This window comes from Chiloscyllium plagiosum, chromosome 10 (genome assembly GCF_004010195.1).
Source record: "Chiloscyllium plagiosum isolate BGI_BamShark_2017 chromosome 10, ASM401019v2, whole genome shotgun sequence".
In the NCBI taxonomy this organism is placed as follows: Eukaryota; Metazoa; Chordata; class Chondrichthyes; order Orectolobiformes; family Hemiscylliidae; genus Chiloscyllium; species Chiloscyllium plagiosum.
The window spans coordinates 76,980,389-77,005,930 of record NC_057719.1 but is presented as its reverse complement, the minus strand read 5'-3'; the positions used below and the strand labels follow the sequence as shown (position 1 = coordinate 77,005,930).

General features: G+C 38.8%; 1 protein-coding gene across 3 annotated transcripts in view; it reads right to left on the bottom strand.

Moving 5' to 3' along the window:
* The window catches only part of pcnx1 (pecanex 1), a 279,895-nt gene that overhangs the window by 223,701 nt on the left and 30,652 nt on the right, over positions 1 to 25,542 (bottom strand). The window lies entirely within an intron of this gene.

Below are 25,542 nucleotides of genomic sequence, written 5' to 3'. Positions count from 1 at the left end.
TACATTTCTGAGAGTGTATAATAGTATCCCTCACTGCAGAGATAAAAAGACATATGTGGCAATATCACTCACTGCACCAATAGAAGGATAGATATATGGCAAATCTCAAAAGTATAAAAGTAATAAGGAAAGGTTTTGTTACTGAAGCAAATCTGACATTATTTTACAGAACTAAATCCATTCCTAAAGATATTTAGGCCAAATGAGCAATAAGGCACACTTGTAAAAATTCAGTAGCAAAGTTTGTGCGAAGATTTGTAGCTCGGGTGCTCGTTGTTGTGGTTCTGTTCGCCGAGCAGGAAGTTTTTGTTGCAAACGTTTCATCCCCTGGCGAGGCGACATCATCAGTGCTTGGGAGCCTCCTGCAAAGCGCTTCTTTGAGGTTTCCTCTGGTGTTTATAGTGGTCTGTCCCTGACGCTTCTGGTTGTCAGTTTCAGCTGTCCGCTGTAGTGGCCGGTATATTGGGTCCAGGTCGATGTGTTTGTTGATGGAGTTTGTGGATGAATGCCATGCCTCTAGGAATTCCCTGGCTGTTCTCTGTCTGGCTTGCCCTATGATAGTAGTGTTGTCCCAGTCGAATTCATGTTGCTTGTTGTCTGCGTGTGTGGCTACTAAGGATAGCTGATCGTGTCGTTTCGTGGCTAGTTAATGTTCGTGGATGCGGATCGTTGGCTGTCTTCCCATTTGTCCTATATAGTGTTTTGTGCAGTCCTTGCATAGTACTTTGTACACTACATTAGTTTTGCTCATGTTGGGTATCGGGTCCTTCGTTCTGGTGAGTTGTTGTCTGAGCGTGGCTGTTGGTTTGTGTGCCGTTAGGTGTCCTAGTGGTCGCAGTAGTCTGGCTGTCAGTTCCGAGATGCTCCTTTAGTTGCATTATTTTCCTCAACCACTTGAACCTTATTTTCTTCAGACAAACCATCTTTCTCGGTGATCCCAGTCTTTCTCCTCTCAAGAAAGGTGCTCTGCCCCCTCAATGTTTCCCCATGTTTCCCAAAACATACTCTCAATCCACCTCTTTGCCTGATCCCATTCTTCCACTTGCTCTTATTTATCTGATAAAATTTTCAATGCACTTTAAAATTACTAAATTTTTAAAATGAATGTATCCAACAGCATGTGTTTTTATAATTAATTAGATCTTTCACAAACGTAGTCAAGTATTTTTGTTGAACAGTATGTAAAGGGATTATGACCTATTCATTCAATGAACGTATTCATTCACATACCTGACTATGGAGGAAATTCTGGAGTTCATCAAATGCATCCTCATAGTTATTTTTTATAACAATCTGCACCCAGCGAAAACGCAGTTCAGCATTCTTGGCCTTGGATATTTTTGGATACATTTCAGCCAGCTTTGCAGTATTACCTACAAAAAAATCAGCTTTCAAATTTTGTTCCAGACATTATTATGACAAAATTAACGTTATCTACCATACTGTTTTTGCTGAACATGATTTTCTATTTGGTCATGACCACATTGGTTACATAATATGCATATCCATCTGATATTACTGAAGTGTACCTCCAAGAGAAGGAGCAAAACAAGTGAATGAAGTGTTAATAGGGGAATACTTAAGGACGAGAGATCATAATATTTTAAAATAGTTATGGAAAAGAATAGGCCTTTTATAAGGTTCTTCGTTGGAGTAAAGCAAATTTTGATGGTTATGAGACAGAAATTTTCAAAAGTTGACTAAAGTAGACTGTTCACAGGTAAAAAGATGACAGACAAGTGGGAGGCTTTCAAAAGTGTGATAACCAGAGTTCAGAGGCATTATGTTCCTATTAGAGTGAAGGATAAAGCTGTTATGAGTAGGGAACAGTAGATGAACAAAGATAGATCAAGATTAATACAGATATTATGGTCACGAATAAGGAATCATAGTAAATATAAACAACTGGGATCAAATGAGTCTCTTGAAGAGCATAAGGGTGTAAGAGCATTCTCGAAAGAAATCAGAAAAGCAAAAAGGGGATATGTGATAGCCTTGGCAGATAAGGATAATCCAAAGAGATTCTTCAAGTATATCAAGAGCAACTAGCCAATGAATAGGGCCCCTTCAATATCAAGGTTCTCCATGTGTTGAACCTCAGGAGGTGGGAGAGATATTAAATGTTATTTCACATCAGTTTTTTACTATGGAAAAAGAAATGCAGGCTAGAGTACGTGGGGAAATAAATATTAACATTTTGAAAACGGTTCACATTAGAAGAGGAAGTGCTGGAGGTCTGAGAAAACAAAGGTGGATAAATCTCCAGTTCCTAGAGGCATGGCATTCATCCACAAACTCCATCAACAAACACATCGACCTGGACCCAATATACCGGCCACTACAGCGGACAGCTGAAACTGACAACCGGAAGCGGCAGGGACAGACCATTATAAACACCGGAGGAAACATCAAAGAAGCGCTTCGCAGGAGGCTCCCAAGCACTGATGATGTCGCCTAGCCAGGGGACGAAACGTTTGCAACAAAAACTTCCAGCTCAGTAGCAAAAGCAAAATCTCATGTTCTATTTAACCTAATCAACTAATAAAACCAATTATTGCAACAAAACAAAGTAAGGGATTTCATCAACTTGAACATTAACTTGGAAAGAAAAAGTGTGGCAGGCTTAGAGGGTTAGGAATTGGATTTGATTTATTATTGTCACACGTATCTAGGTACACTGAAAAGTTTAGTTTTGCGTACAGTACAGGTAGATCAACCACACCAAGTGCTTTTGGGTAACAGAACAGAGTGAAGTGTTACAGCTGCAGAGAAGGCGCACAAAGAGCAAGATCAAATTTAAAATTTGAAAGGTCCATTCTGAAGTCCAATTATAGCTGTTCTTGAATCTGTTGGTACACGTGTATAAGATTTTGTATTTTCTGCTTGACAAAAAAAGAGGTTGGAATAGATTATATCCAGGGTGGGAGAGGTCTGTGATTATGTTGACTGCCTTCCTGAGGCAGCAAGAAGTGCAGGTGGAGTCAAATGGATGGAAGGCCGTCTTGCTAGATAGACTGGGCAGTGTTCACAACTCACTATAGTTTCTTAGAGTCCTAGGCAGAGCAGTTGCCATACCAAGTCGTGATGCATCCGGATAGAATGCTTTCTACAGTGTCTCTTTATAAATTAGTGTTTTTATGGACATACTGAATTTCCTTAGCCTCCTGAATAAATAGAGGTGTCACTGTGTATTCTTGATCGTAGCATGAACATGAGATATCATTGGTGATCATCACTCCTAGAACCTGACGCTTTCAACCATCTCCACCTCAAGACCACTGATGCAGACAGGGGCAGTGCCCTTCACCTTGCTTCCTGAAGTCAAAATGCAATCCGATGGCAGATAGGCACTTCATTATCAACGTCCCCAATATTGTGGCCCAGAATACAGTCAATCAGCTGCATTAGGCAGGTCACATTATTTGCATGCCTGACACACTACTTCTAAAATAAGCTCTCTTTTCCTCGCTTCATGGCAAATGATTACCAGGAGGGCAGAGGAAACACTTCAAGTACATCTTTAAAATCTCCCTGAAAAATTGACTATCCCCACTGACTCTCAGGAATCTCTATCCAAGACCACCCAAAAAGAAGCCACCTCTATGACATTTCTAACCATTTGGACAGTCTCCAACAGGTCCAGATAGAGGTCAAGTGGAATGGGTGTACAAAGCCACCGCAGGACACATAACACCAGACTGGTAAGGCAGTTCCTCACAATTGAGGTTAAGAATAAGAATAATGATCAGATAATCTGTTTTTGCGTTGCCGATAGAGGAATGAGTATTAGCCAGGACAGCAGCTGTATCTCCCAGCTCTTCTTCTAAGTAGTGACTTAAGACCTTTGACATGTTCATCCAAAAATCTGAACAGCAAATAAATCAACCACAAAAGAAAGAATGCTGAAAACAGAATATTCTAATAACTATCTTGTGGCCACCCTAAAGATGCTGACTTCAACAATGTGTAAACCAATTGCTGACATTTCCTGTCGTATCATATGGTATTTTGTTTTCATTACTTGAGAGACAAAGAAATAAACATTGTCCTGCTATACACCCATAAATGGAAGCCACTAGACAGTAACCACTTGATATTTTTAATTCCAGTACCACCGCAATGTGATTTACAAGTACGTAAGTTAACTTGCTGAACTGGAAGGTTTGCTTTCAGACATTTCATCACTATGACAAGGCATCATCATCACTGAGAATCTCCAGTGAAGCGCTGCTGGCATCTCCTGCCTCTGTTTATAGGTCTTGGTTTCTTAAGGTGGGTGATGTCATTTCCGGTTCTTTTTTTTCCCCCCAAGGGAAGGTAGATGCGATCTAAGTCTATGTGTTTATTGGTGGTGTTTTGATTAGAATGCCATCCCTTTAGGAATTTTCATGTGTATCTTTGTTTCACCTGTCCTAGGATGTGTGCGTTGTCCCAGTCAAAGTGGCATCCTTTTTTGTCTGTATGTATGTATGTATGGAAACTAGTGATAGTGGGTCATGTCTTTTCGTGGCTATTTGGTGTTCATGTATCCTGGTGGCAGGTTTCCTGCTTGTTTGTCCGATGTAGTGTTTTTCCACAGTTCTTGCATGGTCTTTAACACCTTGCCTCTAACATCATGAGTCTTTACCTTACTCAGTAGCTTCCTGTGCAGTACCTTGTCAAAGGCCTTCTTATGTTGAATGCATTACTATCATGTACACACATGGTCACCGTTTCATAAAATTCAGTTTGATCAGATATGACCTCCTCTTAATAAAATATATTGACTAGTTTCATTACTCGGTGTCTGTCCAAGTGCAGGTTAATTCCGTCCCTCAGAATTAATTCCAATAGTTTTGCCACAACTGAGATTAGACTGACCGGCCTATTTCCTGGTTTACCCTTCCTCTCTTATTAAATAATGGCGCTACATCTGTCCTCCAGTCCTCTGACACCTCTTCTGTGGCCAGAGAGGAATTGAAAACTACTGCTAGCCCCATCACTATACCTTCTCTTGTCTCAGTCAACAGCTTTGGATATGTTGATGCTGAGCCTGGAAATTTATCTACGTTTAAGGCTGCCAAGCCACTCAGAACTCCTGTTTGTCAAAGCTAATTTATTCAATTCCATCATTGTCCTCCTCTCTGATTTCTATATCCTACTCCCTACTTCCTCACACAAATGACCACTATGGCCCTTAACGGACCTCTCTCTTTTCCTAGTTACCCTTTTGCACTGAATGTACTTGTAAAATAACTTGGCTTAATCCTTTAGTTTATGTGCCATTCTCCTTTCATGCATTTTCGTTGCACTATCCTAACTTAAGCTCCCCTCTTGTACATTCTACACTTCTCTAGGGCTTCGGCTGTTTTGATCCCTTGGTATCAGCCATAAGCTTCCCTTTTTCTCTTTATCCAAAAACACATCACTTGATAACTAGGGTTTGCTGGATTGGTTGGTCCCATCCTTTCTCTGCATTGGAACATGTTGGCCTTATACTGTCTCTCTTTCCTTGAATGCATTCAAAGCTCTGATACAGAGTTACTTAGAAGTATCTATTGTCAGTCCACTCCAGACAAATCATATCTGATTTGATTGAAAATCAGCCTCTCAGTTTAGAACTATGATTTCAGGCCCAAACTTGACCTTTTCCGTAACAATGTTGAATATAATGAAGTTCTGATCATTGTCCACCAAACGTTCCCCCAGATACTTTAACAAATTGCCCAGTTTCATTAGGGCTGGTCTTCTCCCAATTGTAAAACTTCAGTCCCTAGACATGGTAGCAAGAGGGTGATTCTGTTAACACATTTTGAACTTGAGCAACTTGGGAATTTGTGGATAGCAAAATGATTTGCTAAACTGAATGTTATTTATCATTTGGGTTTCATTTATAGCTTTCAACATCCCTATGGATTTATTACTCAAAATCTCATGACTGCCACAGTTTAAAAAAAAACATGACATAAAAAACAAGAATACTTGTTTAATGCTTGTGTTTAGTTTGCAAAAGATAAGCCAAGAAAAACATGGGCTTGCGTTCAAGCTTCATTCTAATTAGCAACTGAATAGCAATAACAGAAAAATTACATTTCAACTTGCTTCAGTCACTGTTTAGTACAAACATTTAAAGACGTACAGAAAAAAACAAATAGTAGCTATGCCATAATCTGAAGGCGATAACTTGCATTTATACAGCACCTCAAAAATGTTCTAGAAGCATTGCAAATATCGGACACTGAGCCAAAGGAGGCTTGAATAATCAAAACCTTGATGTCAGTGGGCAAGAAAGAGGCATTGAAAGGAGAACCCTACTGAAGTTAAGAGGCAAATGAGGACTAGCCCACTGAGCTGGAAAATGGAGGTGGCATTAATGTCGTCAACCGCGTCAATTTTGACACATTGTCACAAGGACAAAGATATACTGACCCAAACTGTGGGATGTGTGTGTATAATGTTTTTGAGAGCTTGGGTTTCTGGTGTTTGAGTTCATGACTTTAGTTGCACAGAAAGCCCATCTGCTGACAATCAACTTGTAAGCAGTCTGTACCCACAATGATTTTTTTTTAAACAATCTTCTCAGGTCTGGCTTTTGAATGAATGGGTTTTGTTCATTAACATTGGACTTTCTTTTACTTATATTGCTGGCTTGCAAACAATCTGAATAAGGGGGTCTCAAACGTTTGTATGTGTATTCTAGAACTTTTTTTTTAAGATCAAACAAAATGCCCAGAGCTGAGGGTGGAAGACTCGAGTTTCACTTTTGACTTCGAGTGGGGCAATCCTGCAAAGTCATAAAGCTATACACCACGAACACAGACCATTTGGTCCAACTCATCCATGTCGGCTAGATATCCTAAATTAATCTAATCCCATTTGCAAGCATTCAGCCCATATCCCTCAACCCTTCCTATTCATATATCCATCCAGATGCCTTTTAAATGCTACAATTATACCAACCTCCACCACTTCCTCTGGCACCCCATTCCACACATGCACCACCTTTTGCACGAAAAAGTTGCTCCTCAGATCCCTTTTAAATCTTTCTCCTGTCATCTTAAACTATTCCCTCTAGTTTTGGACTCCCCCACCCAGAGCAAAGACTTTGTCTATTCACCCTATCCATGCTCTTCATGAATTTATAAACCTTGAGAAAAGGTCACCCCTCAGCCACAAACACTCCAGTGAAAATAGCCCCAACCTATTCAGCCTCTCCCTATAGCTCAAATGCTCCAACCATGGGAGTATCCTTTTAAATCTTTTTTGAACGCTTTCAAATTTCACAACATCCTTCCTACAACAGGGAGATCAGAACTGCACAGTTTTCTAGAAGTGGCCTAAGCAATGTGCTGTACAGCATCATGATCACCCAACTTCTATACTCAATGCACTGACCAAAAAAGACAAGCATACCAAACCCCTTCTTCACTATCCTGTCTACCTGTGACTCATGATGGCTGTACAAGCTAGGGTTGCCTGAGATGGAAGGATTATATTAGTTAAATTAGCTTAGAGTGAAGAGTTAATCCAGATATGTTAGGATAAAAGGTGGGCCTGGGTGGGATGTTCTTCAGAGAGAATCAGTGCAGACCCGATTGTCACTTTTTGGGTTCTATGCTTCTCTAGATAGATAGTTTGTATTATTCGGTTTTATTTCCATTTCTTTAGTTAGTAAATTTCCATGTTATTGTTAAAACAAAATCTGCAACATGGCATGTTTGTTTAACAGGGAGAGCCGACTTTGCTAAAACCAAAACAAAAGAAATATAAATTGATCAACCCAGGTTCCTGACTGGGATTGGACTTGTTTAGCGATAATATCAGCTGGGATCTTAACTATATATAATACACACACATAACGAACCAAGGTTATAAACATGGAAAATTGTGTTTCTAACCCAACTCTGGAAACCTAAATGAAAATATTCAAACCACTTATGGAGAGAGAACAATGGATTTGAGAGCTGGCAACAAATGCAAAGTACTTGAGAAAATAAATTTTGGTGATGGTATACTCATAAACAAACACAAAAGGATCAAAAGATGAAAGCAAAAAAAATTCCAACATTTGCAGTAATTTGCTCCAACAGAATCAAAAGGCAGAAATTTTAGTGGGTAATGAGTTTTGAAAGTGTGGAGGACACAACGTGAGCAAAGAGAATAATTTAAAATACTAGTACAAAAAAGAGACACAGTTTGGTGATCGACAGGTTATTGGTTATGCGTTAACTGCATGCAGAAGGACCCATTCAGGGAGAAAAACAGAGAAACTACAGAGAAATCTATGCGAGTCCTGAGAAAGGACAAGACAAAGAATGGAATGAAATGTGGCTTGGTGGGCAAAAAGCATCCAATGGCATTAGAAGGTAAAAAATAGACTATAAAGCTCCTTGTGGTCATTATTAAAGGCCAGAATGTAAAAAGTTTGCTGAGATAGCTGTAGGTGGAAAAGAATTCAGGATATAAATTCTCTCTCCAGGATGGTCCTCAACATGTGTTTATTTTTGGCTGAAGAGGAGCGACACCCAATACCACTTGGTTTTGTTCCAGCAACATCTGGTGATGGGTTTGTTGTGCTCAATGAACATATTTTTTAAATAAGCATTACTGCTAAAGCTGGCATTCATTTCCCATTATTCGTTGCACTCACTGTGGTGGCAATAAATCCCCTTCAATCACTGCAGTCCATCTCACGTAGGTGTATTCACAACACTGATCAGAAGTTCCAGGTTTTTGACTTAGCAGTTGTAGGAACAGTAATCTAAATCCAAGTCAGGATGGTGTGAGACTTGGCAAGATGCTTCAAGGTGATAGGTTCCCATGCATTCATTGTCCTTGATTTATGCTTGGTAGAAGTCATGGGTTTGGGAGATGCTATCCAAGGAGTCTTGGTGAATTGCTGTGGTAATATCTTGCATTATAGGACAATGTGCACTGACAGTTGAGGAGTAAAATGGTTATGATGTTAGGATACTGATCAAGTGTGCTGCGCGGTATCTTGAATGTTGCAATACTCATCCAGATAACTGTAGTAGTATTCCATCACATTCCTGATTGTGCTATACTGGTGGTGAGTCAGGAGGTGAATTCATCATCTGAGAATTCCCAGCCTCTAACCTGCTCTTGTAGTTAAGTATTTATATAGCTGGTCCAGCTCAGCTTTTGGTCAATGATGATCTCTGGGAAGTTGATAATGGAAGTTTCAACAATGCTAATGTCATTGAACATCAAATGAAAATGGTCACATTTCTCTTGTTGGAGACAGTCACCGCCCAATGCAAGAGTGCAAAACATTACAAGCTACATTCATCCCAAGGCTAAACGTTGACAAAGTCTTGGTGCATATAGGCATGGACTGTTTCAGTACCCATGTGCAACCACTGAGCATTCTCATTTCTGATGTTATGATGGAGTGAACATCACTGACAAAAGTAGTTCAAGATGGTTTGATCTAGCAAACTACCATGAAAAAGCTTCTACAATATAGGTTCTCTCTAAGCTTTATGTTACTTATGGATAAGGACGAGAGTCGCCCTCAAATGAAAGTACTGAACTGGGGGAAGGCCAACTACCACAATATTAAGCAGGAATTGGGGAATGTAGATTGGAGACAGCTGTTTGATCAGAAATCCACATATGGAATGCAGGAAGCTTTTTTTTTAGGCCAGTTGATTAGAGTTCAGGATCCGCACGTTCCTGTGAAAATAATAGGTAAGGATGTCAAGATTCAAATCTTGGATGACAAGAGAAATTGTGGGCTTCGTCAAAATGAAAAAATAGGCACACATAAGGTTTAGGAAACTGAAGGCATACAGAGCCCTCAAAGGATACAACGAATTAGGTGGGCTAAAGGGGGCATGAAACATCTTTGGCAAACAGGATTAATGAAAATCCCAAGGTATTTTATACTTACATAAGGAGCAAGAGGGTAGCTAGGGAAAGGGTGGGTACACTCAATGACAAAAGGAGGCAATGTGTGTGTGGAGGTGGAGGAATACTTTGCATCAGTATTTAAAAAGGAGAAGAATTTGGTGGATGGTAAGTCTGTGGGAGATATATACCGATATTCTGGAACATATCAATATAGTTTTTTTTAAAAAGGCGCTCTTGGGTGTTTTGAAAAGGATTAAGATAAACAAGTCCCTAAGACCTGATGGCATCTGTCCCAAAACCTTCAGGGAGGCAGGTAAGACAGCTGGGGCATTGAACAAAATTTTTGTATCCTCTTTACTCACAGGAAAGTTCCCAGAGAATGACCAATGTTGTTCCTTCGTTTAAGGCAAACAGGTTAATCTGGAAAATTACAAGCTGGTAAGTCTTAGATCAGTGGGAGGGAAATTATTGGAGAGGTTTCTTAAGGATAGAATTTACATATATGTAGAAAAATATGGACTGATTATCGATAGGCAGCATAGCTTTGTGTGGGAAACTCACATCTCAAACTTGATTGAATTTTTTGAAATGATGACAAAGATGATTGATAAGGGCAGGGCAGTAGATATTGAATATATAGACTTCTACAAGGCTTTTGACAGACACCTTTATTGCAGGTTGATACAAAGGGTGAAGTCACATGGGATCCGCAGTCAGCTGATAAGATGCACATAGAACTGGCTTAATCATAGACGACAGAAACTGGTGGTGGGAAGGGTGTTTTTTTTTTAAACTGCAGATCTATGACCAGTGGTGTTTCACATGTATCAGTGCTGGGAGCTCTGGTGCTTGTAATAAATGTAAATAATTTGGAGAATGTAAGTGGCCTGATTGGTAAGTTTGCAGATGACACAAAGAATGGGGGAGCTGTGTATCTGATGATACAGCAGGATATAGCTAGGCTAGAGATTTGGGCAGAGAACTGGCAGATATAGTTTAACCTGGAAAATGAGAGGTGGTGATGTGTTTTGGGAGATATAATGTAGGATCTAATACAAACAAAAATCGCAGCACCCTTCATAGCATCAACATTTTTAAAAATTCATTCACTGGATAAGGGTGTCACTGGTTAGGCCTGGCATTTATTGCCCATGCCTAATTGTCCAGAGGGCAGTTCAAAATCAACATTGCTTTGGGTCTGGAGTTACATGTAGGCCAGACCAGGTAAGGATGGCAGTTTGCTTCCATAAAGGACGTTAGTGAACAACAGAAACATACATACGGATCGAGGCATTCAGGTCCACAGTTCCCTGAAGCGGCAATATAAGTAGATAAGTTGGTCAAGAAAGCATGCATGCCTTCATTGGTCAGAGCATAGAATATAAAAATTGGCAAATCATATTGCAGCTGTGTAGAACTTTAGGTAGGCCACAATTGGAATACTGTGCACAGTTCTGGTCTCCATGTTACAAGGAGGATGTGGAGGCTTTGGAGAGGGTACAGAAATGGTTTACCAGGACGGTGCCTGATCTGGAGGGTGCCACCTACTAGGACAGCTTGTACAAACTTGGTATGTTTACACTTGAACACCAAAGGACGAGGGGGCTGACCTGACAGAAGCTGACAAAATGATGAGAGGCACGGATAGAACAGATAGTCAGCGACATTTTCCCAGGGTAGAAATGTCAATTACTAGGGGACATAGGTTTAAAGGTAAAAGGGGTCAAGTTTTTTAATAAACAGAGTGTAAAGTGCCTGGAATGCGATGCCAAAGGTGGTGGATAAAATCACATTTTTTAAGAGACATCTTGACAGATATAGGAACATGCAGGGAATAGTTTTTAGTTTTGAAATGCCTTTTCCTATGTAGTACTGTCTTGTCTTTGATTTTTTTTTTGGATCACAAATGATTCGCCTCTAACAACTACTATCATCATCTTTTCTGCTAGTTATGAATACAGCCAATGTAAAATTTCCCCTTGATGACATCTCAGTTAATTTTTGTCATGATGTTAAAGGGAGTCTCTTTCACCTTCTCCTCTTCAAATCAACTCTTCTTTATATCCAGACAAATGCTATGTTAAGATCTAATATTAAGTGGCCTTGCCAGAATCCAGACAAGCATCAATGAGCATATTTTTGAATAGATTCTGCTTGATAACACTGTTTACAATATTTTGCATTGCTTTGTGGACTGCTAATTGTCTGAATTGGAATTTATCCTTTTTTTTTAAAATGGGCACATAGCTGGACAATTTTCCATATTGCCCATAAAATGTCAGTATTGTAACTGAACTAGAATACATTACGGCTAGTTCTGGAGTATGTCTTCAGTACCACAGCCAAAATATGCCAGGGTGCCCAGTGCCTTCAGCCATTTCTTGAAACCTACTTCATAAAAGAATTTTTAAAAATGTGCGGATGGTGGGGGAAATTCTTCTACTGACTAGCTCAACAACTGCTTAACATAACTGTACAGTACTTTGTAAATAATACTTTACAGCCAATGCCCTAGAGTCCATCATCACCATTCCTGGAATTTTTTTAATCACACTAGTAGGACAGACTCACCAGAAGTGAAACTGCAGTGGTATATTTCTAGGGTGGAATGGCGCTGGACATCTTCAGTATTCACTCTGAATTTGACAATGACATAGTATTATGGACAAGAAAACACTTGAGGCTGTTTTTGTTAGAGAAAAGACAGTTGAGAAGTGACTTAATTGAAACACAAGATAATCAGAGGGTTAGATCGGGTGGACAGTGATAGCCTTTTTCCAAAGATGGTGATGAGGGCTGAAGGGCCTATACTGCGCTGTAATGTTCTACGCTCTATGTTCTAAAACCTTCTGCTGAGCGTAGCCCATTTTCTCTTCCTCCTCCCCTGACTCGCGCCCAACACACACAAGCACAAACGTGCACACTGTGCACAGGCAGGCACAATGAACCTGTTGAGCACCATTTGGAAGGCACACCAAGAGTAACAAGGAAACAGAATGCACTCGAGCTGTATTTTAGTGACTTTCCAGGATCATAACTGTATTAGCTGAGTATTGAAGGATATGTCTGCCATACCACGACTATGGCAGGTCATGAGAGAATCAGCAAGACAGAAAGACGTCTTACTAACCTATGTATTCGTGCATCTGTCTATTAAGTTACAATTAATACTGCACAGTCCTTATGGATTCTCAGCACTAACTTCACACGAAGGGCATTCTCTGTTGTTGTCTGACACAATGTTATAAGGGCAAGTTCAGAGCAACTCCAAACCAGGCATTGATGTTGGCCATCAACAGAAACCTATAATTTCATGGCCTGAGAAATCCCTCAGGCTGCTTTTGTCACCATGCCGGGAAATCAATCTGGTTCAAAGAAGAATGCAGGGGTATATACCAGGAAGAGCACAAGGCATGCCTAATAATGAAATGCTAATTTTGGTTAGACTACAGCACACGAAACAGTGGAAATGTCTCACCACCATCTTATCAATGACAGTTAGGTGTCAATAATAAATGCTGGTCTAGCCAGTGACACCAACATCCTGTGCAATAATAACTTTAAAAAAAAGCAAAGTGATATGACAGTTAATAGATCAGATCAAAGCTCTGCAGTCCTGTTGCATCTAGTCATGAACAGTGGAGGACAATAAAATATTTAGCCAGAAGAGGGGATTCTATGTCCATCCCTATGCTCAATTGCCAGGGACAACCAGCACTTCATTACAAGGTAAGATGGCTCCAATGACAAAGAAGCTTCACTATCAATTCTGATCACTGGTATCAGAGCTCATATTAATGCTCAGCTTTGCGAGGTGTGTAGCAGGTGGCTGACAACTAAATATAAATGCTTCTTTTTTCATGGTTTTAAAATGGTAAGCAGGTGCAGAGGGTTGATAATGAACAGCATTAATCTTATTCTGTCAGTAAGGATCTGTACAGCCCTACATAACACATGTATGTCAAGTATATGAATAGCTTGTGGACCAGGTCTTGCATAAGCAACATTAAATATATGTAATAGCCTTTTATTTTCTTCTGATATTAAAATAGAAATAAAATTCTAGTTTTCAAATGAACACGATCTCACTTTCGCTTCAAGTTTGTCTCTTTAATATTACTTTAACAATTCTCAAAGATTCAATGGTTTTGGCCATCATGAATGACATGGCTCAGTTTAAACCAGTCAAAGAGAGACTTATCGCCATCAATCATGCCTTCTCTCATTCCCAGCTCAAAGCAAGATGATCCAGCTGCAAAAATCACACATCCAGCTGTCTTACTGACAACTGACTAAACTCATTTATAGCTGATGGAACAGAGTGCTCAGATTGCAAAGATCATATATAAAAAGGAACAGCACATCATTAATACAATCTAGATAATGTACATCTCCTCTCTTCCATCTGTTTTTACTCACAAAGCATAGATTTGCATTTTGAGTTAGTTGAAGTACCTTAAGTTAGAACTCTAAATATCCACAAACCAAAGCACATAGTTTCTTTTCCAAATGTTGGCTGCCGGTAGAGGTCTGAGAGAAAAAAAAAATCCTTTCGTCTCAAATGAGCAACAAATAAATTGCATCCAATAGAAGTACAACGTTACTTCTTATTATTGCTTGAAGTATGATTACATACTAGTCCAAATATAAGTTGCAAATGTTATGCAATGTATAGTTGTATAAACTGGCGAATGGAACATCTCATCTTAATATATTTCTTAAAATGCATCAAGCAATCAGACAAAATTCTACATTCAATAATCTACTTTTAAATATAATGGATATAAGGTTAAAGAGTGAGAGCTCCAGATTGAAAAAAACCCATAATTTTGTTAAATCATGACATTTACTTACAGAAAAAATATGATTGGCATTAAAATTTGCTTGACAATACTTTTCGGAGGGTGAATTCTGAATTAATCAAGAGATTTTTTTTTCAATACTTATCTCTCACAGTGGCGTGCACTTCCATCAATTTTGTTTTTACAAAATTGAATGCATTCTCTTCTAATAAGCTGATTGATGCATAACATGATGTGGCTTTCTAGTCCGATCCTTGGTTACTAATAACACATCCAGTCAAAACCTATTACTCACTGTTCCCACCTTGGAGGCCCCATGCCAAAGTTTTAGTATCTGTAATTAATTAGATTGCAAAGTCATTTTTTTAACTGCCATTTATAATGCCTCAATTCGATTTTGGTACCACAAGCCTTTCACAAATCTTACATCAGAAGCACCAAAAGTACTTACATTTAACAAAAGAAAAATTCTGGAAAGAAAACTGTTGAGAATGGCATTTATAAATTAGGAGCTTTAAGCTGCCTATATACAGAGAGCTAGACAGTCAAGAGCAGCTAATCAGCATTTCTATTTGGTTGCAAGATCAATAGGATTCACAGGTTGTGGAGATGTGCTTCGAAATGGGACGGGCCTAAGATATCTCTGAAAAGGTCTCAAACAAAGCTAGTCTGCCAGAGTCTGAGTGTAAGAGACCAACTATAAGCAGCAAGATACTATCACCATGCAAACTTCTGGTTAAAAATTTGAGCTCAGATTGGGAAATCTAATCTATGTCTCTTTGCTATAGATGAGAGTAATAAAGGAAAAATAGCAAATTATTGACCTGGTTGAGAAATTGACTGAAGGTTTCAAAATTGGTAGAGAAAAAAAATTAGATATCCATTCATGAAGAGTCAAACTGAGGCTAGAAGATTTGCCAAGTTTTAGGTAAAGAAAGAACCTCTAAGAAAAAAAATACAGATAAAGGATAGTTCTGGAGTTGAACATTTCCAGGCAGGGAAAGAAACAAAAACTTGCAAAGGGAACCCTTGAGAGCCAAGAATTATTTTGGACTGGTTTGGGAAGAATTAAATGTCTGCTTAAAAGACAGTGTAACATATTCCTGCTAATACATTTTTTCAGTTGTGTTAAAAGACCAAAAGATCAATTCAGCAGCTTTAAAGTTGCTTTCAAAATTAGCATTTAGTAAGTAGTACTTCCAGTCTACTTGTTACAATAAACATCTTTTAATGTGAAACATTGCTGTTTTACCCATTCAGCTACTAACTAGAAGCTTAAATTTCTTTGTTATCAGTTTCTCATTATCGTAACAAGACATATCAAGAATACAATCGGTATTAAGCAGTCATACATCCTAATTCAGAACTGTGACCTTGATTAAAAGGTAAAATCGAACTATACAAATCTGAAAAGAAAATTACATAAAAGAACAATTGAAGGAGACACTTAATAGAATAAAAAACTGTGCTATTGTCGTCCCATTTCCGCCCCATTCTTTGTACATTAAGATGTTTTTCTATTTTCACTCTGCTCTAACATTCAGACTATGCCGTTCCATCCTGGTTCCCCCTAAACAGCAAAAATAGCTGGTCTCTATTGGCCATGCCTTTCTCTCTTCTGATTTTGAAAGCTTCAGTCAGTCAATTTCCCAACCAGGTCAATAATTTGCTATTTTTCCTTCATTACTCTTATCTACTGCAAGGAGACATGGATCATTAAAAAGATTATATGGTCTACTTACTTCAAAACATTTCTTGGCTGTCTTCTAAGCTTGACCATCACCTGCAGTTTCCCCTACACCCATACACCATCTAGGCTTGGATATATAATGTCATTCTTTCATTAGTTTATTTATAATATTGTCTAATTCGAGTCACTCCATCATGGGACCACCAATGCCACAAGGGCATCAACAGCTCAAGAAATAACGTCATTCACAAATGCATCTTTGTTAGCATAATTCACAAACAAGAAAAATGTTTATTAAAAATGTTCAATAAAAAGGGGGATGTTAGAAATTACACCCACTCTAAGGGATAACTGGTCTTCCCATTACTTTCCCATCTCCTTGTTTGCATAGCTTTAAATATTAACCTTCAAGATCAAATAGGGACTTGATAGGACAGATGGAGACAGTTTCCCCTTGTTCAGGAAATTAGAACTAGCGAATACAGATTCAGAATAAGACTTACCCCTTTTAAGATTGGTGTGGAGGAACCGGTGCTGACTGGACAGAGGAGAAACCTTTTTGCTCAGATCACCAGGCTATGGAATTCTTTTCCTCAGAAAACAGTGGAGACAGAATTGTAGGAGGTGCTGCAGGCAATGATATTATTTTGTCCTCCGTGGTCAAGTTCAACAGACAGCCAAGGAACTCTGACATATGCAAGCAGGCTAACAGAACATTTTTCACTGATCTATGTCTCCTTGGTGTAGATGAGACTGGGTGATTGAATTTATCCAAGATTAAGTTAAATAGATTTTTGAACAAGGGAGTTAAGAGTTATGGGGTAGGGACAAGAAAATATGCTGAAGCCGTAATCAGATCAGCCATGTTCTTATTCAACAGTGAGTTGATTTGAAGGGCTAAATGGCCTACTCATGTTCTCAAGTTCTATACCCTGTGTGGGCATTAACTAAATTCTGTTCCCTACAATGGGAGGCCTGCAAAGCCGAACTCCTGACTGATGGATTGTAATAAATATGGAGCTGTTTTTTTTCTACTTCTCCATGCTGGAAAATAATGCTGAAACTCAATTATCTTTGTACAAAAGCACACTAAGAAAGAATGGAACCTCTTTCAACATTGCCAGTCAAATAAGAACTCACTGGCTAGATCAGATCTGCCAGCAGAGGCTACTCCTCATTTTGATTGAAAGATGTCTAGTACGGAGTGACAATAGTAAAGAAACAAAGAAATAAAACTCTCAGAATGGAACATAAGTTGTGCATTAAATGCTAATAACAGGATAAGAACAAGTAGTCTAGATCACTTTTTAAAAAAAACTTTGCAGCTCTATTTCTTCAATTTCAAATTCCTACCCTGCACACTCCTACTCCATTCAAACAAATGTCATTACATTCCACTAAATTATTTTACTTTGCTTTTAACTATGGCCATTTTGGGGTAAAATATTCTGCATTCCAATAACTCTTGGGAAGAATTTTCTCTGAATTCTCCAGGGCTGGTTCCATGCACTTGCAAACAATCATGATAATGTGAAAAACATTGTCTGCAAGGTTTTTGATTCACTTGCCTTGGTTTCTCTCAATATTTTGATAGTTTCTTTTTATTAGATTCTATAATCTCCCCAGTCCTATACTTGCCAACTTTCTTCCCTCTTTTAGGAGCATCTGCATTTTGGTTAAGACTTTCTTTCATTCAGTCATGGGATGTGTGCGCAATTCATTGTCCATACCTCAAGCAGGTGCTAAGGTGTTGCCCTCTTAAATTGCTTCAGTCCTTTGCTGCAGGTACATTTATGGTGCTGTTGGGAAGGGTGTTCCAGCATTCAATACCAGTGAATGAACAACAGTATAGCCAAAAGACAGGACAGTGTGTGGCAATGAGATGAATTGATGGAGTTATGCTCCCATATCAGTTGCCCTGCTTTGCAGTTGCTGATTTCAGCTATTCTTGTTGAGTGTGATTGTACGACTCCAAATGCATCCCCTCTGTCATTCATAGTACGACCTTGTTGTAGTCTTTATTAAATTCCACTACCACTTTGCCACCAATCCTACTCCACTGCAGTTTCTTTTGAAATCACTGCCTCAGATCCATCGAAATCAGATCAAAGATTCCGGTTTCTATTCTTTTAAAATTATCCTTTAAGCCCATCAATATTCCCAAAGTGTTCCCTTACTATCAGAATCTTAATTATTTCTGTTACACTACTCATAACTAAACCAAATAACCTCTAGTCCATCCTGATTTAGATTATGTCTTTCTGGAAACCATATTAAGTGAATTCAAAAAAGTATTGCTTTATCATTTGCATTGGTTTGTTTGCAATTTATATGCAATTAATACTATCTTTTCCTGTTACAAGTAGGTCTGCATATAAAAACAGCTCATTAATCTTTAATACATGAACAACAGCAAGGGAAGTGAATGGGCAAGAGTCACCAGAAAACTGGCAGAACATTAATTACGTTGACATGAAAACAAACACCACAGATGGTAGAAATCGGAGATAAAAACTCAGCAGATGAGGCACCATTCATGGATAGAGAAACAAAATTAGTCTATCAGATTGACAACTTTTCTTAACTTTTAATGCCAGTCAAAATAATGATGCAGCTTATATCTGGCTTTTAACACAAGTAACAATGTAATTAAAAAGATGACTGAAGTGTTATATCCAAGCTAAACAATCTGGGAATCCTCTCAGTTTTTAAACTGATGAATTTACAAGCTTATTTAATTTCATATGCAAGTGGCCGCTTCTATCAAAATTCACAAGGTCAAAAGTCACACAATGCAGGTTATAGTCGGACAGGTTTATTTGAAATCACAAGCTTTCGGAGCCTTGCCTCACCTGACGAAGGAGCAGCATTCCAAAAGCGTATGATTTCAAATACTATACTCTGCTACTTTCTCCCCACCCCCACCCTCCTCTCACTTATCTCTCCACCCTTCAGGCTCTCTGCCTGCATTCCTGATGAAGGGCTTTTGCCCGAAACGTCGATTTTACTGCTCCTCGGATGCTACCTGAACTGCTGTGCTTTTCCAGCACCACTCTAATCTAGATGATACTCTGGTGTTGTGTGACTTCTAAATTTATCCACTCCAGTCCAATATTGGCACCTCCACATCATTAAAATTCACAATTGATGTGAAAATAATTATAACATCTAACTAATAGAAATAATAAGTAAAGCAAATTCATGACATTGCATTACTTTTAGATGAAATACAATAAAATGGAAATAGCACCCCATGCAGATCCAGCAAATTTGGTTCATAGGTTATTTCTAGTTTTAACATTTGCTGCTGCTTCCTTCATTCCGAAAAGACACTTGAGAGGGGTTCAATAAGAAATGTCAGGCACAGCAGCAGTCCGCATTGAAACATTTTCAAAACTTATTTGCCCAGTGACCTAAAATCCAATTGCTGGCAATGCAGAGTGTAAATGCATTTATATCATTACCATAAGTTACAGTTTAGTGACAATTAAAAACTCAGCTATAAATAATGGAGATCTAGATCATTCCTGAGCTACAGTACAACGACAACAAATAAAATGAATGGCGAATGGCCATCACTAAGCTACCTAACATTAACAGTAACCTTGATAAGAATACAGTCAGTTTTTCTGCACTATTTAAAACATCCAAGAAGCATAATTAAAATTAATGGTACATGTCAATTAACTACCTATGAAATGTTTCTGATTTGTATCAAGACACAAAAACTCAGTTTCACAAAGTGCTTCAAAAACATGCTACCGTTTTCTTTGCATGAAGCCAGAGGCCTACAATGAGGACATGTTCTTTCTCAGCAGGAAGCAGCAGCAAACGACAAAACCAGAAATAACCTATGAACCAAATTTGCTGGATCTGCTAAAGACATCACTTACCTTCTAACAGAAATAAATTTAAGTGAACGGGTGTTGGGTTGATAAACGTAATTGTCCAAAGAACACTTCTCTTAAGGTAAGAAATTAACTCTGAACATTTTTTGGATGGGACCAAAGAATAAGCATCACTTTGTCACAATCACTTCATGTACAAGTGATGAAATTAATTCCATTGCCATACATGTAACTCTTTATATATTTGTAGCAAAATAAAGAAAGCTTTCTTCCATAGACAATGATGTGTTTTGTAAACTATCTAAAGGCTCATTTTACACCATTCATTTTGGAGCAGATTTGAATTATCAGAATTCAAATCCTAGTATGAGAAATATTTGCATCACCAGTTACAGAACTTAGCTACCAATAGCTAAATAAATCCCCAATATTATAAAATAATTAAGACAAAACAATGCTATTAACCTGATTTAATAACAAAAACCTCCAGGTAAACAATGTCAGTTGGCTCAGTGAAATGGTTAATTGACGAGCTAGGATTTGCAACATTAGATGTGTAAAAAAGGAACACTATTTTTAGCACTGAATAGTCTATTCAAAAAACATTTTGGCTCTTCAAATCATGCACATTTCCAAACATTTTGAATTGTCTTCCATTTTTAACACCGGATGTGACTGACTGACTTTGCCATTGTTGTTACTGTTCTAGTACATTGTGGTGTTTTACATTAAGTGCTACAGGAGACCCAGAGAGGGGAACTATCAAGAGAACAAAAATGTTTCTTTTAAATTTTCTGAACCCAATTGCATTATATGTTTCAAATTGTGTTTCTGAAATTTAGAACAATTATTTTCTACTTTAGAAAAAGCAAACAGAGGAAATTACATGTCTGAAACCGACAGCAAATGCTTTTACGAATGACCACAGAACTGCTTGAAATGTTACTATTTTGCTGTCGACAGACGTTATCAAACATGCTGAGCATTTCCAGTATTCTGTTATTATGAAAAAGCCAGAAGATGTTGACAATGACTTCATGCTATGAATTCAATTGTAAAAGTCTTTGGAAAAAGTTACACCGTGTAAAATGAGGCACAGCCTTTTTCAAAAAACGTGTACTTAATTCTGGAAAAACCTCTCTAAATCTGAAAAACTAATGTTTTATGAAATCTCACAATTAAAAATATTTCAATTAATTTTAAAATATTTCACCTTTATCCCATATGTCTGTGGCAATCACTTATTCCTTTTCCACAAAATATAACTAATAGTGACAGGATATCAGTTGTGTTTAATCTTTGACACTGTCTGAGAAAAAGAATTTCATTGTGATTGGCTTGATGACATTGTTGCTAAAAGCCTGTTGGTCCTCTTGATTTGGTGGCAGATTAAAACTGAGTTGGGAAAGGGGAAAATCCACACCAGAGGTATTGTTTGATCTATTCTGAGGTCAGTAGCAAGTGCCATTGATTTGTGTGTGATCATGCCGTTGGAGCTAGGTATTTCACTCTATCCTAACGATATCATTGTGTAAGTGCATAGAGTCATAGAGGTGTCCAACATGGAAATAGACCCATTGGTCCAACCCATCTATGCCGACCAGATATCCCAACCCCTTCTAGTCCCACGTGGCAACACCCGGCCCATATCCCTCCAAACCCTTCCTATTCATATACCCATCCAAACGCCTCTTAAAATGTTGCAATTGTACCAGCCTCCACCACTTTCTCTGGCAGCTCATTCCATACACATACCACCCTCTGTGTGAAAAAGTTGCCCCTTAGGTCTCTTTTATATCTTTCCCCTCTCACCCTAAACCTATGCCCTCTAGTTCTGGACTCCCCGACCCCAGGAAAAAGAGACTGTCTATTTATCCTATCCATGTCCTTCATGATTTTGAAAATCTCTATAAGGTCACCCCACAACCTCAGACGCTGCAGGGAAAACAGCCCCAGCCTGTTCAGCCTCTCCCTGTAGCTCAAATCCTCCAACCCTCGCAACATCCTTGTAAATCTTTTCTGAACCCTTTCAAGTTTCACAACATCTTTCAAATAGGAAGGAGACCAGAATTGCACGCAATATTCCAACAGTGGCCTAACCAATGTCCTATACAGCCACAACATGACCTCTCAACTCCTGTACTCAGTACTCTGACCAATAAAAGAAAGCATACCAAATGCCTTCTTCACTACGCTATCTACCTGCGAATCCACTTTCAAAGAGCTATGAATCTGCACTCCAAGGGTCTCTTTGTTCAGCAACACTCCCTTGGACCTTACCATTAAGTGTATAAGTCCTGCTAAGATTTGCTTTCCCAAAATGCAGCACCTCGCATTTATCTGAATTAAACTTCATCTGCTACTTCTCAGCCCAATGGCCCATCTTATCTAGATCCTGTTGTAATCTGAGGTAACCCTCTTTGCTATCCACTACACCTCCAATTTTGGTGCCATCTGCAAACTTACTAACTGTATCTCTTATGCTCGCATCCAAATCATTTATGTAAATGACAAGTAGAGGACCCTTGCGGCACTCCACTGGTCACAGGCCTCCAGTCTGAAAAACAACCCTCCACCACCACCCTCTGTCTTCTACCTTTGAGCCCGTTCTGTATCCAAATGGCTAGTTCTCCCTGTATTCCATGAGAGCTAACCTTGCTAACCAGTCTACCATGGGGAACCTTGTCGAATGCTTTACTGAAGTCCATATAGATCACATCTACTGCTCTGCCGTCATCAATCCTCTTTGTTACTTCTTAAAAAAACTCATTCAAGTTTGTGAGACATGATTTCCCATGCACAAAGCCATGTTGACTATCCCTAATCAGTCCTTTCCTTTACAAATACATGTACATCCAGTCCCTCAGGATTCCCTCCAACAACTTGCCCACCACCGACACCAGGCTCAATGGTCTATATCCACGTTTACATGTTTCAAGACATCCAGCACTTCCTCCTCTAATATGGACATTTTACAAGGTGTCACCATCTATTTCCCTACGGTCTATATCTTCCATATCCTTTTCCACAGTAAATACTGATGCAAAATACTCGTTTAGTATCTCCCCCATTTTCTGCGGCTCCACACAAAGGCCACCTTGCTGATCTTTGAGATGTGAGGCATAATTTCCTCTGTAGAAACAAAATCAAAATCACAAACTCTGAATGCATTTAATATTGTGAAAATAATGCATTCATATAGCAACTTCAATATAGAACAACATACCCAGCATATAGCACGGGGACTCATATGGAGTCAGAGAACATTCACAAGCTTGGTCAATAATCCATGGATGGTCTGGAGATTGCAGAGGAAGTCAGAAATACAATGGAATTTAGAGATAGAATTATGCTGTGTGTATCGCAGAGGGCTAAGAGGCATGACTGTTAAAAGTGGTAAAAAGGAAAAGGATGATGCACAAAACATTTGTCATTGGGGAATGCATTGTTTGGAGCAGAATGCTGCACTGGAAGACACATTACAATGAGGGAGAAAAATGAGGTCACAAAAGGACTCAAACAAGGATGAAAATTTTAACTAAATTAATTCAGCAGCTAATATAGGTCAATGAGAATATGGCACTATCTTGGGCAAAATAGGACGCTGCCTGCTAAGATTTGGTTAAGTTGAAATTTACACACAACCAAAAATATCTGCAGAGACTACATTTTGTCTTCCAATTTCAATCAATGCACAAATAATTAACGTTAAATTGTACATTGACATACTGTCCAAAACGTGAGTACTGAGAGGATGTTGTTTATTGCTAAATTTTTTTTGACCAACATGTTGCATTACACAGAAACAACTCAATTTGTAGGGGATTCAAACAAAGTCTTATTGTAAATTAAACTTGTTGCAAATGTATGCATAATCAACATTTTCCGTCTTTTCATTCATTATGATGTGACGAAGTGTAATCTGGGAAAGGGAAAATCAGTCCTCTTAAGTTGAAGTTATCACCCTGACTGAATACATCTCCTTCGATGTAGAAACCAAATGTCCAAAGAAGGGTTCTGAAGAAGGGTCACTGAGACTCGAAATGTTAACTCGGATTTTTTTCCACAGATGCTGCCAGACCTGCTGAGATTTTCCAGCAATTTCTGTTTTTGTTTCAGATTTACAACACCCACAGTTCTTTCAGTTTCTTCGTACCCAAATGTCTGTTTGGCCAACCTCTTTTCTTCACAAAATCACCATCAAGCATCAATTACTTTTCAACAAAAAAACAAGTTTCAGGGCTTATGGTAAAATAGAAAGAAAATTTGATATTCTTTGTTATCTTATCTCTCCACTTCAATCAGCAAAACGTCATACAGCAGTATGAACACCTGCTGCAGTCAGAATCTTGTCTCCAGCGTAACTTGAGACCATTGTTTTAAGAATTTATCTGCTGTCTACAGAAAGCTTGAGGCAGAAGCCAAGACATATTCAAACAAAACCCGGTGATTTCCTCGCTTAATATTATGACTGGCAGTTATTTCTGAACTTAGTTAACAATCATTGAAATCGAACACTGGAAATTTTGAACCAAGACTGTTTGAACTCAAAGAATAGATTGGAACTAAAGATAATTAGCTTAGATCAGTTCAGCAATCTTTTACAAAGCAGGGATCCCAAACCTTTGGGTCAACGGGGTCAGAGGGGTTACAACTGCTATCATGAGACCCTCATGATAGCCACCAGAAGCCAATTTTAACACCCAGTTCATATGAGTTTGGATGTTTGTGTGCCAGTAACATGTAGGCAGATAGCCACTCAGTTGAGTGAGGGACAAAACAGGAGATAATAGGTAGGCAATGACCTAGTGGTATTTTCACAAGCAATGTCCTGGCAAACTGGATTCAAATTACACTATCTGTAATAATGGAATTTGAATTCAATATCTATCTAGAATTCAGAGTCTAATGATGACCAGGAAAGCATTGTCAATTGACAGAAAACTGACCTGATTCACTGATGTTCTTACCTGATCTGGCCTAGATGTGTCCCCATATCCACATCAATGCGGTTGACTTGAAACTGGAAGGGCAATAAATGCTTGCTTAGGCAGTGATGCCCACATCCCATGAACAAATAAAATACAAGGTTGTACAAGGAAGGCAAGTGCAGGCTTCAAACTTGATAATGTTTCTGTTGCATTGGCTCCTTCACCACAATAGCAACTCTGTTTTTTTTTGGGGGGGGGGGGGTGACACGTTGAATGTGTATATGTGAAAGTGGCACAGTAAAGAGAAGCTGAGGAGGTGACAGGGAAGAGGAGTTGACGAATAAGTCATTTGAGCGACGTTCTGAAGAGGGCATGCCGAGTGAGTGACTGGGTGCAAAGAAAGGCGGAGTGGGAGAGAC